This window comes from Ambystoma mexicanum, chromosome 2q (genome assembly GCF_040938575.1).
Source record: "Ambystoma mexicanum isolate Mex_15411 chromosome 2q, UKY_AmexF1_1, whole genome shotgun sequence".
NCBI classification, from domain to species: domain Eukaryota; kingdom Metazoa; phylum Chordata; class Amphibia; order Caudata; family Ambystomatidae; genus Ambystoma; species Ambystoma mexicanum.
This window is the reverse complement of record NC_090924.1, coordinates 57,961,956-57,976,493: the sequence shown is the minus strand read 5'-3', so window position 1 is coordinate 57,976,493 and position 14,538 is coordinate 57,961,956.

Below are 14,538 nucleotides of genomic sequence, written 5' to 3'. Positions count from 1 at the left end.
GGGGGATACCAAGGAGAACAGCAGCACCAGAGCAAAGGTTCCTGGTGGGTTGATAGCATATGAGTTTATCCTGGAGGAATTTGGGTTCGGAGTTGTGGAGGGCACGTTGAGTGATGCACATAGCTTTAAAGGTAGACCATCGACCAATAGGGAGAGTGCAGGGGTAATATGTTCTCTAGATGAGAGGCTGTTGAAGGCCGTCCTTTGCTGTTGCAGGGTGTAAAAGGGGAGGATGGGATGTTATGTTGTAAAACCAAATCCAAAAATATTTTTAAAATAAATAGTGTAATCTATAGTACGACTTGTGGGCATGGTAGAAGAACATGTAGTCTGTATGACAGTGATGTATCTCTCTTCAGGTGCCACAAGCCCCCTTTCTCTAATCTGTCATATAGGACCAGCTTTGTCCGCCTTCTCTGCGACCTATTGTTTGTACACAGATGTAGACCAATTCCGCTTGCCGCTTCCTCCAACATGGAAAAGAGGGAAGAATATTTGCATTTCACCAATTCTTTGGACATTTTTTAAAATTTGTTGCTCACATGGTAACTCCTTTCTGTAATATGACTTGAAGACTGTCCTGGGACAAAGCAAGGGTTTTCCCTACAGCACTTCTGTCCATGTATTGTGCGCTAGTTTAAGCAGTTGTTTTTCGGAGAATTAATGTAACTTTACAAGGATGCGAGTCAGCCATTCTCCTTCTCTGCTAGACGGGCCCAAACTGAGCACCCTGTCAATCATGATTTCCATCATATGGATGTCAGAGTCATGCAGCAAAAGATGGTCTGGTAGAGGGCTCTCAGGTAAGGTCCTTAACTCTTCTGTTTCCCTGTGACTCCTTTTCCAAAGGTCCTCACATCATGTCAGGGCTGTCACTAGAAGACCTTGGATTTGCAATATGGATGAACTGGTAAGTCCATGCCTTGCGTGAGAATACTTTAGGTTCCTTTCATTCGTTCCCGTCGCTGCTCATTTTGTAAAGTTACTTATAATATTATTAAAAGCTTTATTCGACATAAAGTCATCAGGTTACATTATATACAATATATTAAAATCACACAATCAATTGTCACAAATACACAAGGTAATTAACAGGTGAAAGAAAAAAAAAACTAATACATGACAGCTAAAAAAAAAAAAAAAAATTATGTTACAACAGGTCGCCAAATAGCCACAAATAACATAGCAAGATAGCAATTAACTGTCCCGAATGGCTTACTTGGACAGCAGGAGAGCAATACTCGCAGCCTTTTGCCCTGTAAAAGTGCTACAATTTTTCTCTTCAAGATCTATGCTCTATGCAAAAAACAGGACACAGCACCCTCAGTTGACTGGGGTAATTGATTGAACTAGAAATTCCATGGCACTGCCCCATGACTTGATCCCTACCTCCAGCAGGAAGGGTCTCAGGTATACAAACCTTAGCCGCTGGAAGGGCTTAGAAAGTGTGATATTTTCTCCTATGGGGTCCCACTTAGGGGGCGGGGGGGGTTGGCAGACCTCTCTGCAAGGTGGATGATGCCGCAACACCCCTGGTAGAATGCACTCTGATGCCTGTTGCAGTGGCTCAACAGCCATTGGACAGATCTGGCTTTATGCCCCTCTGAAATTTTGGGTTATGTTGACTTGATCCGACTGACCTACAGAGCTGTACAGCTCATTCTCACAGCAGTTCTTAAGTTTGTGGTTTCAGATGTGAAGGAGTTAACTGCTTTTATCAATGAAGCTGCACTAGAATAGTCTCAGTATAATGTGTAAAGAATTTAGATGACCCCACAAAAGTTTGCCCCTCCACAGTCTTCAAACTTAGCCCACTCCTTTCTGGTTAGGGAGGGATATCCTCCTCCGAGTGCACTCTGCTTCCCTAACAAGAACTATCCCATTAATTCACAGTGGAGTAATCGCACTCCCAGATTAGCCATGACTTCTAAGAGAACAAGTTTGAAAAAGGCCCAAGCAACACCGAAACACGTGTCGCATATGGGCATTTAGACAATGGGCATTTAGGAACAATACAATGTCCACCTGCATTTAAGTTTAAAATCTTGGTTTATTCAATGAAACACTTCATTTTCAGATATTTTTTTGGAGTGCCTGGTGCACCATTTGGGCACATCACCACTTCTAAGGATTGGGTATACCTTAAGGTACCCATAAGGAGCAGCAGGCAATTTGACCATCTATAAACTTGAAGCGCAGAGTGACATATTATACCCAAGTCCTTTGATTACTGTTTTTCTAGTTAGTTAACATTGTACATGATGTGTTTAATATATATATATATATTATACATACATACATACATACATACATATACACACATGCGCGCGCACACACACACACATATTTTTGTTATAGAACCTTGATTAGACATTGCTTTATTTTAGACGGTTATACTTCGCTGATTGGGTTGCTACAGAACCATATTCACACCCTCAAGAGGATAGCCTTCCCTCGGACCAAGTTACCACAAAAGGTGAAGGAGGTAAACCCTTAACTGTGCCCGTTTTAACTTTTTGATTGTGTTGGATATTGGTTTGTAGATGAGCGAGTGGGCATTTTAGTCTCTACTCACCCTTGTACTCTTAGAGGCCAGAAGGCAATTTGTCACACTGTTGGGCAGTGGTTGGGATTTGGAAGAGACTGCGCCTACAGTTTAGTCAGCCAAAATGAGTGTGTGCACTTTAGATTCACAGCCAAGGCATTTTTTTATTGCCAAAATCTGGCTCACAATGGGTATAGTGCACAAACTAGGAAGAGGTTGCCTGCACCAACTCTGTGAGAGATTTGATCTCCCATATGGCAGTAAGGTTAGGAAGACAGCACTGCTAAGAAATCTCCACAGATTACTAGGTGATGGGGAGGAAGGGGATTTTGTTTGAATGGGAGACTCACAGAACTTCCAATGGGGAAGGAAGTATCCTAGGTAGTGGCATCCAACGATAGCCTAGGCACCACAACCACAAGGACTTTGTCCAACAATCTGAGGTGGGGAATAAGCCTTTTTATTATTTAAACTTAAACATTTTTTATTAAAGAAAACCAGTTCAACATATCAAGGCGATGCAGTTCAGGTTCTCAAAGTTAACATCCCCTCCACCCCCCACACCCCAACCCCCTCTATCCCCACTCCAACAAAATGTAATGGTTTCTTGCACTTCCCTCCTCTTGGCAGAGTCTCTCTTTTCCTCGGGTTGGGACCCGTGGTCACAATCTGGTTTCCACGTGCGTCAGGCTCAAGTCCATATTGATCCTCCTTGAGAGAATACCCCCTTATCAATGATCTAGCTAGGCATTAACTGTCCATAACACTATTCCACTCTCCATTACGTGTTCTACCCCTTTTTCTCCCCCTCCCCTCCTCCTGTCCCCTCAATCTGGTATAGTGGCAGGGCGTCATACCCCCTCTAGTGTATGCTGCATCCCTATTTTTGTATGGCTGAGTCACATTCCGCCATAAATACATTAATTTCATAATTCACAATTGCTGGCGGCTTGTCCATTAAATACAGATCTCTTAGTTTCTTCAACCATTAATTTTTGTGCAGGACTGTTACACATTTCTGGGCCACTCATCGTTTCCCACATTCTTGGATATCTATAGGTGTCGGAGTCTCTTGGTGGGAGCCCCATTAACATCTGGAGAGAGCCGAGGGGGAGAACCTCACCTATGACTTCAGACATCCATCCCAGTAGATCCCTCTAGTACATTTGGATCAGTGAACAGTGCCACCACAGGTGTTCTCTAGAGCCTAACATGCCACAGCCCTTCGGGGACAATGGGGACGACCCTGCAAACATTCGGGAAATCTTAAGAGTACCTCTGTGCCATCCTTGTAATCCCTTAAAGTTACGTTCCATATCTGCTGTCAAGAGGTTTCCATGAAATGCTATTTTATATACCTTCCCCCACACCTCTTCCGTGATTTCCTCACCAGCTAGCTCGTCCCAGTATTTTTTAAATCCCTGCCTGTTCGTCCTATCGCTGCTGTGTTTAGAACCTTGTATAGTTTGGGCACAATCCCTCTCCTTGTATGCAAGGTGTCCAGTGTTCTCAAATGGTGTGAGCAGTCGGCTCAGTTCTTCACCCCATTTGTGGTGGGTCAGAATTCCCTTCAGTCTTACAAATATGGTAATCTTATCGCCTCCCAGTAACTCTGCCACTGCTTCATAGTCCAAGAATTCTCCCTCTCTGAACAGTTACCCCACCATTTCTAGCTGCTCCCTCTCAGGCCAAGTTTGGAGTTGCAGAAACCACTATCCCCCTACCCTATATCCGGGCCCCAGACTGACATCGGGGAGGGCCATGTGGACAGGTTCTGTGTGTCTTACCCACTCCAAAGGGACCATAGTACTCCCAGGGTAGGGTGATTCTTTAGTCTGTTCAGTATCCTCTTGAAGGGAGCCCAGAGTAGGTCCCCCACTTTGGCTGGGTGTGTGTCCATATCCTCGAGGTATGTCCAATATGTCCGCAGGTCGTCTCGCGTATGTTCTAGGATCACTCTAAGCTGAGGTGCCTTGTGGTAGAGTACACAGTCCGGGAGGCCGAAGCCTCCCTCTTTTCTGGGCAGGGAGAGGGTGGTTTGTTTAGTCCTCAGGGTTTTATTCTGCCAGATAAACCTCTGTACGCTATGGTGGAGCCCTTTAAAAATGATCTCTGGTATTCTTATGGGGAGGGCCGTGAACAGATATAGAAGTCTTGGGAGGCTATTCATTTCTATCGCTGTCATGCGTCCATACCAGGATAATATCATGTTGCCACACTGGCTCAAGTTGGCTTTTATGGTCACCATGAGCGGTTCAAAGTTGGCTGCTGCCAGTGACAATAGGTCTCTGGTTAGTTGAACCCCCCCCAGGTATGTTTCAACTCTTACCCCCAGTATCCGGCTCCTTTGATCTAAACCTCGGTCAATTGCATGGAGTCACATCAGTACCGATTTGGATTTGTTAATTCGTAGGCCTGAGAAGGTCCCAAAAGGTGTCAATAAGCGAGAATAGAACCGGGAGTGAGGAGGGGGCCTCAACCAGGTATCCCAGTATATCATCCACAAATAGGGAGAGATTGACCTTGACTTCCCCTCTCTGAATGCCCTTTAGTCTCTGGTGGTTTCTTATCGCTATTGCCACGGGTTCCATTGTGAGTGCGTAGAGTAGGGGGGGGGACAAAGGGCACACAGGTCTTGTACCTCTAGTCAGCTGGAAGGGGACAGTCAGTTCCCCATTAACTTGTACCCTAGTGCTTGAAGCCCTGTATAGTGCCCCCACCCATTTCCTTATGTTTTCCCCAAATTCCAATTTTTTGTAAGAGTATGGTCTTATACTTCCACTTTACCCTATCTAAGGCATTTTCTGAGTCAAGTGAGAGTAGTCACGCGTCGAGCTCTGTCTCTTCGGCATAATGCCTTAGATTGACTGTCTTCCGGATGTTATCAGATCCTTGACACCCCTTGATAAAGCCGACCTGGTCGCCGTGGACTAGGGATGGCATCATTCCTTCTAGTCTCCCACCTAACACTTTCGCCAGGATCTTCACGTCCGTGTTGAGAAGGGATTTTGGGAGATATGTCGAGCACTTTTGGGTCCTTACCCTCTTTTGGGAGCACCACGATGATGGCCCCCATCATTGTCTCAGGGAGAATTTCTCCCTCCAGAACCGCATTGAAGACTCTCGCCAGGTGTGGGGCCAGAGTGGATCAGTACTTCCTAAAGAACTTACTGAGAACCTGTCTTCCCCTGGCATTGCACATCCCCTTCATTGACTTGATTGCCTGGACAACCTCATCTTCCACCACCGGGGCCTCCAGCTCTGCCGCAATGTCTCTGGCCAGGCCCGGTATGGGGAGAGATGCCGGGAAGTCCTCTATCAGGGATTAATCCCTGTCAAATTCTGATTTGTCCCTTTTTTAAATTTTTTTAAATTTTTTAAAAAACATTTTATTTATTATTGCACACAGGAAGAGCACATGCATACTTCACATTACTACATTGTTTTACATCATACACAGTTATTTCTCTCAGAGTCCACACTTTCGTCTTCGGCTTTGTCTGACAAGTATTGTTTGTATCTTGCCCATATATTTCTGGATCTCTCAATTACTCCTTGATGCCCCATGTGCGGGATGTTCTGTGTGCTAGAAACCACTAATCCCATAACCGTCAACACCCCCCCAGTCCCTGTAAACCCCTCCCCACTCCCACCCAAAGGGGGCAAAACCCCAACTTCTCCCCCATTTCACAGCCTGTTCCCTTGTGTCTTTCCCCACCTCTCCCTAGTCCCCCCCTCCTCTGGCACCCAGTCACAGTTCGACCATTCCTGGTTCCCGACTGGACCACCAGTGTGCCCAAGCTCCCCGGGCCTATCCTTGCCGATGCTCCTTTGGTTGAGTCCCCACATGTACCCCCTTGACAAATCATTAAATCTCTTATTCCCCCAATCTTGGGGGGGGGGGGGGCGTTCTCCCTCTGCTGGCGTGGTTTAATATGTTCAGGAGTGACAGGGATTCACGTGTCGCCCGTTCCGTGTCTGTGGGCCACAGTTGGATTAGGGGTCTGGATGGCTGTGTTGGCCAGGGGGCCCGTGACCTCCTTGTGATCAGGAGGGAGTTTAGCCGATTGTGGGGAAGGGTGTCACCAGTCCGTCGTCTCACCCGCCACTACGACGGGCAATAGGCGGGGTCTATTTCCAGGGGGGTCACCACCCCTGGGGGGTCTCTCTGCATGCTCCCTAAGGCCCCGCTCACCTTGCACGTCGTCTGGCGGGTGATGTGGGTGCTCTGCCTTCGCTGGTTCTGCTGATGTCCTGGGTGGAAAGTGGGTGTGAGTGTCTGCCTGGCACGTTGTTGCTTCTCTGCGTTTCGCCCCCAGGCCTTGATAACTCCCACGCCGACGAGCTGCTGGCATCCAAGCTGGTCTCCCAGGGTTTCCTTTGCAACCTGCACAGCACTTGCAGGTCGCGGGTGCACCAGGTGATCTGGGTAGCTGCGTCTGCTGAGGGTGTGTTGCCTCAGTCTGTTCGGGGAGGAGGGAAGGATTTGCTGGATGCCACCTGGCCAGGTGGGAGTATTCCTGGGATGCATCCCTCACCACGGCTTATCCCAAGCGGGTTGTGGACCCGATTCCCAGTGGTATTCCGCTTTATGTAGACTCCTCTCTGGGCCTTCAGGCCCTGCTCTCCCAGCACGCCACGGTCCAGCATGTGTTCCCATCTGGTACAGGGGGATGGTGCGTGTTTGCCGTCGTCACTGGCTTGCTTTCCCATACACCGTATCCCCGGTGTTAGAGCGAGTTGCGGGCTCGAATGTTGCCCAGGGCTGCATTGGGTGCTATGAGGCACAGTGGGGGCACCAGTTCAGTAGAGTGGGGGCTGATAGTGGGGCTCAGGTCCCTTGCTTTCCCGGTGTTGACGTAGGGTTTGCAGAGAGGCTAGTACATCTCGGCGCCCCATTGTGGCCGATCAGGAATAAACCTTTTAGAGGCCTTTACATATTAGCCCTTAGAGTCAAGGTGTGGACAGGCCACAAGTCACAAAATTGACTCAGCTCAGGGCATATCTATTTCAGATACTTGCAAGAATATCCATGAAGTGTTTAGGGGACAGGACTGATACCAAGCCTGTAGAGCCTGAGAAGGCTGCAGGCAGGTACAAGACCACCACTCAAGTCCACAAAAAGGATACGGCATATGCACCAACATCAGAGGCAACCCATTATGATAAATACAGGGAGGAAAAAGACAGAGGCTCTGACCCTTCATCCAAGAAAAGTCCCCAAAAACCCAAAGGGAGATCCCAGACCTGTGGTAAGTCAGCTCAAACTGGAAAGCCGAGTGTGGGTACCTCCAGCACAGAGGCACCCGAAAACTCTAGAACCAGCGGTTGTCATCACTGTGAAGATTTGAGACATAGGAAGGGTGATCCAGCCTGCAAGGTGAAGCCCAAATAGGCCATTGTGGCTGTTGGTACCCTGGAAGAGCAAACCACACCCAAAGTCAACATCTTAACAGATGAAACCCCATTAGGCCAGGGAGTGGCAGAAAGTTCCCTCACTCCGAGAAGGAACAATAACGGGTACTATGAGTGGTCCCCACTTCCTGCAAAGACACCATAAATAAGGAAATGTCTCCCACCTTGAGTGGCACTGCTGCTAGTTTCTCAGCTGTCAGGCGACTGGTGAGGGCTGGGCAGAGTAGGGCATAGAGGAGGAATGAAATCTCCGTGTACAGTGTTGTACTGTGGTTACCAAGTACAGACTGACGAAAAAGACTGCCCATGCTGCCAACTTGTGGAATTCCAAGTCCCGTGGAGCTTAATTTACAGATCACTTACAATTCAGATATACATGGAAGGCTGGTCTATTCCACAGGTGGCCCAACAGACTGTTAATCTAGTAAGTACCTTCACCAAAAGGATGAGCTAGTCTTCTGTAGTGCCCAGATACCTCTTCGAGGTCAATGTTATGATATCATATATGATATGGCATTTATAACGCGCCTATACCCAAGTGTTGTGCTTTATAACGGAGCATACCATGTCATAACAATTAGAATGTTCGGTCGCTGAGTTCAGTCTGCAGCAGTTGGAATTGGTGAGAGGAGCTGCAGCTACTGTCTGGTGCTGTTGGGAGGAGAGCATTTCTTGGAGTCTGTGCTTTTTCTCTCTTTTTGCTGCTGTGCCTTTAACCAGTCATGCCCTACTTCCTTTAAAAAATCCAGGCAAGCGCGGAGCACATGCAGAGTTCAGGCGCTGAGCTCAGTCTGCAGCAGTCCCCGGCAGTTAAGCGGCTAACTATGGCTGAGACAGGCCCCTTGACTCGCTCAAATTTAAAACAATTATTACAGCCACAGGCAAATCCCTTAAGTGACAATACTCTGCGCTTAGATGGAGATGCATCCATCCAAACGCGTGACTTTGGGGGAAGGGGGTATGACTGGTCGCAAGAGCGGCATGAAGATTTGATGTCTGCCGTTCCATGTATTGGGTCAACAACGACTGCATTTTACTCTGTCTTTCCCTCTTTGGCGCTATTGGAAACGAAATGTCTAGAACATTGTAGAGCTCAAAACAGCCTTGTGGATAAAAATGAGGCACTTGTTGCCAAGACCGGTGGCGAGGATGGCGTGGGGGGTGGGGGGGAAGAGGAGGTGTGCGTGGGGGCTGGGGGTGATACGATGGAGGCTGCCGCACATGGAAGGGTACGTGTTGACAATACTTCATTCCCAAAGCTCAATGAGACCATAAATCATGGCGAATGTGTTAAAGTGATTGAAATTAATGCGGCTGCTTTTGATTCACCATTTGATGTACCAGTCATCGAGCTCCTCGGACAAGAGGTTCCTCGATTGCTCACAGATGTTAACTCATTTAAATGTACTTTTCCGCCGGCTGAGTCAAAGACTTTGATGCTAGAAGCTATTTCCCAGGAAGTCAATCGGCAATTATGAATGGATTCAACAGTGAACATTTACTTACGAGGAACAAAAAAAATGTGCACAGAAATATATGTGAAGACAGGACATTCAGGCATGACAGCTGTGAGAGGAGAATCCAGCAGGCGTGCTCGTCAAGATGGCGAATATAGCCAGGAGCACGCAGCGACCGAAGTAAAGACGCCAAATACTGGGTTTGATTTTGCAGGTCGCGAGGCTAGATTAACTGCGTGCCTGAAAGCTGGCTTCGAGTTAATGAAAGACAAGAGCTTTTCGAATCCAAATAAAACAAAGGTCAGATGTGCAAGTATAAACCTATGCATTGATCCTTATCAGTACCACAGCGTGAGAAAAGGACTACTAAATTTTCAAACAAGTCCGCTAGCACAATGCCAATTAGAGGACTTTGCAACAGGCACAGATTTAGCGCTACCCCAACAACCAACACAAGACACATTGGCAATCACACAAAAATAATCAGTCCGGATTACCTTTACAACCTATTACGGAAAACAGATTCCCGGTGAAGCAGATATCCAGCTGTTCCACACCAAAGACGCTGAACTCGTCCGGCGCCGCTGATTTGTTGTTGCAGGGCACCACAGGAGTATTAACTCGTAGTGAAAATGAACATATTACCGTGAACAAAGACACCCACATAACGAGGTGGAACAAGAGCCAATTACAAAATCAAACTTGGCAGCAACAATACAGATTCATAACAACATATTAGCTGCCACGTCTTTGGCTCTAATCCGGTTTATAAAACGTTATGAATCTTTAAATGTGGAAATTCAAAACAACAGTGCATTACTGGGCCACCTACACATAAAAATATCTAAAATGGAATGTCTAAACACGGAATTTCATTTACCTTTAGAAAATGATGCTAGAAACCCAGCATCCTAGCACAATAGGCTAAGTGAACTAGCCACGAAAGACAACACTGAAAAACATACCCTACTGGAGGCTGTGCTAGGATGCCTAAAACAAGTGATTTTAAACATAAACATAAATAGTCAGCCCATAGTGAATTTAACATCGGGGGTCTGCAGAACAAATGGTGAAACGCAGGATTGTAGTGGCGCTGATGTTCCCAGCATGCCTAACGCTTCTGGCGCGACAGACACTCTACTACAATCGAGACTGATTTCTGAGCGGCTCAGCATGCAGCATCAAAAGAATGCAGAATCACCAATAAGCAGTACTCACCAGAGGGGGTCATTGAAATTGTGAGTGCAAATTCAACAGACGAAACTCCCAATATTTTAATTGAAAACAGACACCGTGTAATTGCAAATGTGGAAACCATTCAAAAGTCCCCGGAAATGCCTCATTGCTCCACAGAAAAATTATCATATGGCATATTCAGCGGCGCAGCAAAACTTTTCTCAAGTGCCGCACCTACCTCAAAAGTCAATGCTGCTAGGCAGCGCCCGGCCAAAAAAACTGAAAAAAAAAGAATAATTTAGGAACAGTGAAAAAACAGATTAGCAGCTCAAGAAAACGTATACGTAATTTGCCTACACCTTGCAAATTAAATCTATTCCCAAGAGAGAAACAGGCCTCCCTTAATAAATTAGATAAAGTGAAAACCCCAATAAAAGCAGTTGGAGAAACTACGAAATCCAATGTGATGAACCCAAAAAAAAAAAAAGAATGAGGCTCGATCCACACAGCGAGGTCATCAGTGGATCTCTGCAATTTATCAACTTACTCTGAAGACCTTAAAGAGTGCAGTGATTCTGACCATCAAGAGGCAGACGTGATTAATCTGCCAAATCTGCCGGGACCAAGAGCAAGTGTGGCAAGGCAAAGCCTCATTCCATTGACTTCTAAAATCTCAAATGAAGAGGAGACCCGAGGGCATATCGGGCCTATAGCCAAGCATGGAAAATTACCTGAAAATCAAGGCGCCTTTGATCTTTATACCACGCACAAATCTCAGGTGACATTAAATCCAAAGCAAACATTAGCACAAATTCAGAAAAAAACGCTTAATTTAGATCAACAAAAATTGCCTGAAGTAAAACAGATGGCATGGAAAATACGGCTTGAAAACATATTTAATGATGACAATGATGTCAATTTAAATAGGAGGTGATGTAATTCGCCTCTTGCATTCAGTACCGGTGCTAAACCGTGTCCACACAAGACATCAGTATAGTAGAATACATCTCAGAAGATCGTGCTGACCAGGTCCTATTGCATATAAAATCCAAGGCAGTACGTAAGACCCTAATGGCTGCGAAAGATGAACTACTGTTCTTGGCGTTTGAGATTTCAGAAGACGATCCGGCTTTACTTTCAAGTTCTTTAGGTGCCGATGGGATAGCAATAACAAAGGAAGCCAATGAACAGCGACGCAATGACTTAAGGAAACATCTGAAAACATTGCCAATTTCTCAGTTGCATCTTGGCAGCTGCACAACAAGAACGAGGAAGCATTAGGTAGATATAGTAAAACATGAAGGTCCGTCTACATTGATGTCCTAGAATACGAGAGGATTTCAACACTTACTTAATAACTTCCCAGTGGACCTGTCAGACAATTTTGCAATATGTTTGCAAGAAACATGGCTGCGGATATCACCAGTAAAAGACGGCTACTTGACAATGCTAACTCCAGCAGAGAAAAATTCTCATGGTCGTCCCTTCTCAGGTCTAATAACAATGCTGAAAAACAGTACAAACTGGGAAGTGTGTGAAAGGAAAATCCAAACAGTTTTGTCCAAGCAACTTTAATTCAAAAATCGAATGGACACTCTCTGAAAGTGCAACACTTGCTCCTAATCAATGTTTATTGGAACCCACTAATGATCACGTCTGAAAGGTTTATATCATCAATAATGCTGATAATCGATATAAATCTAATGTAACAAAGATTTATCGATTATCGTGTGTGGGGACATGAACATAACATGGTTTCATGACAAAAAGGAACCAATCTTAGATACAATCAAAGAAGCACAGAGAGTTACTTCCAGGAGAGTTCGATGGAACACTGAAATGGAAGCAAAAGACTGCGAGATGGTCAATGGGCAAGTAAATAGGGATATGCCACCGAATTTCATATAGCATCATTTCTGCTACAATAAGATCCTAGATTATATATGGACCTAAAAAAATGCATGGAATAAGATTCTGAAATTAAGAATTGTGCCGACTGAATATAGCAATCACAACGTGTTGGAAATGTCGTGGCCGATATGTCGAAAATTGGAAGCACTGAACTCCAATCAAGTATTGGAAGTAAATTATGGGCGAAATCGGCTCAGATTAAAAGAGGAACAAATAATGCACTTGACAGAGGACTTTCAATCACTACCTATAACACGTGATTCGATAAATTACGTTCCGCTATTGCTCTATCAAAACATGTGTGACTTTCAGAATACACAAAAAACAAAAACACATTCATGAGTGGAGCAAGAGTGTAAAGAATGAGAAGAAACAGCTCAACAAAGATATAAGAGTGTTAAAGCGCAACCCAGGAGTTCATGCCTACAGTCCCATAAAACAACAAAAGCAAAAATACTGAAATTGGTTAAAAGCATTCTCTTTTTTGCGTGACCAAGAACAAGGCAAGATGATGTTAGCCCTAATTAAATCTAATAATGCAAGAGAGATCTGGCGCATCTTAAATAGAGGTTTTGCAACTATGTTGGCAAATGGGGTCGCTGAGGGCGACTGGGTAAAGCACTTTAAAAACGTATTTGCAAAGACGTCCTCTAAAATACCGATTGAAATTACAGTAGAGGCAAGATATTGGGAGGTACTAGAGAGCGAAGAGGATACATGCAATGCCATTGGAAAGCTGAAAAATTTGAGAGCTGCCAGGCTTGATGGCATCTCTAATGTGATGCTAAAGGCACAAACAGAATGGTCCATGTTCATAGCAAAGTTGTTTGCTAGAATTGCTGAACAAAGAATATTACCATCTTCATGGACTGAGGCGATAATTGTGCCTGTTTTTAAGAAGGGCAATCGGGCTGATCCGGTCAACTATCGCCTGATTGCCCTTCTAGACACAATTGGAAAGATATTAGCCACCTTCCTCCAACAAAAACTAACAGCTTGGGCAAACAATAATGGAATTTCAGACTGTCGTCAGTCCGGTTTTACAAAAGGAGTCAGGACTGAAATCAACCTGACAATGATACATTTGCTGAAATTAGAAGCCCTAGAAAGGGGATCTAATCTTTTCTTCGCCTTTATTGATATGCAACAGGCCTTCGATACTATAAATCACGAGTTGCTCTGGAAGAAACTCTCAAATTGGAAGTGTCCGGAAAATATATTGCAACCAATAAAGGCACTCCATTTAAAGACATCAATTTGTATCAGAATAAATGGAAAGGGAGACTTCTCGGAGGCGATCGACACGCTCAAAGGGGTTAAACAAGGGTGCCCCTTGGCTGCTACTCTATTTAAGCTGTCCATTGCTGACATCCCAGACGCTCTAGCAAATGTAAAGTGCTTTCTGCCCAAAATTAACAGACATCAAATTTGCTGTGCAACATATGCCGACGACCTTGTCCTAATTGACTCCACCCAAATAGGGTTACAGCGATTGCTTTCAAGACTGCAAAGTTATATGGATGAAAACAAACTTAGAATAAATGTTCAGAAGACAAAAATTATGAAGTTCAGTCCAGAAAAAGGAAGAAAAAACAAAAACTTCAGGTGGAACATTGATAATGAAGTGATCGAAGAAGTCAATGAAATTCGATATCTGGGGGTATTGGTCAACAAATAGATATGAGAATGGAGCTGGGTGCAGGCCCTATTTCAGCAGATGAAAACGTTCTCCCTACAAGGTGCTAGAATCCACACTATTTGGAAAATTCACCCTAAATCCAGTTCAGCAGTTCTATCCTCAGAAAGTAATGCCTGCCATCACCTTTGGAGCCGAAACAGGATTGAACATAGATTACAAAATCTGGGCACAGCTAGAAGGGATCTTTTGGCTGCACGTACTAAGACTACCAAATTACATATCTATGATTATCATTAGACACGAACTAGCACTGGACGAGCTATATGGAATTGTAGTCTGGAAATCACTGGCGTTATTACAAAAAGTTTTAATAGCCAGGCCTGGACCAGCTTATA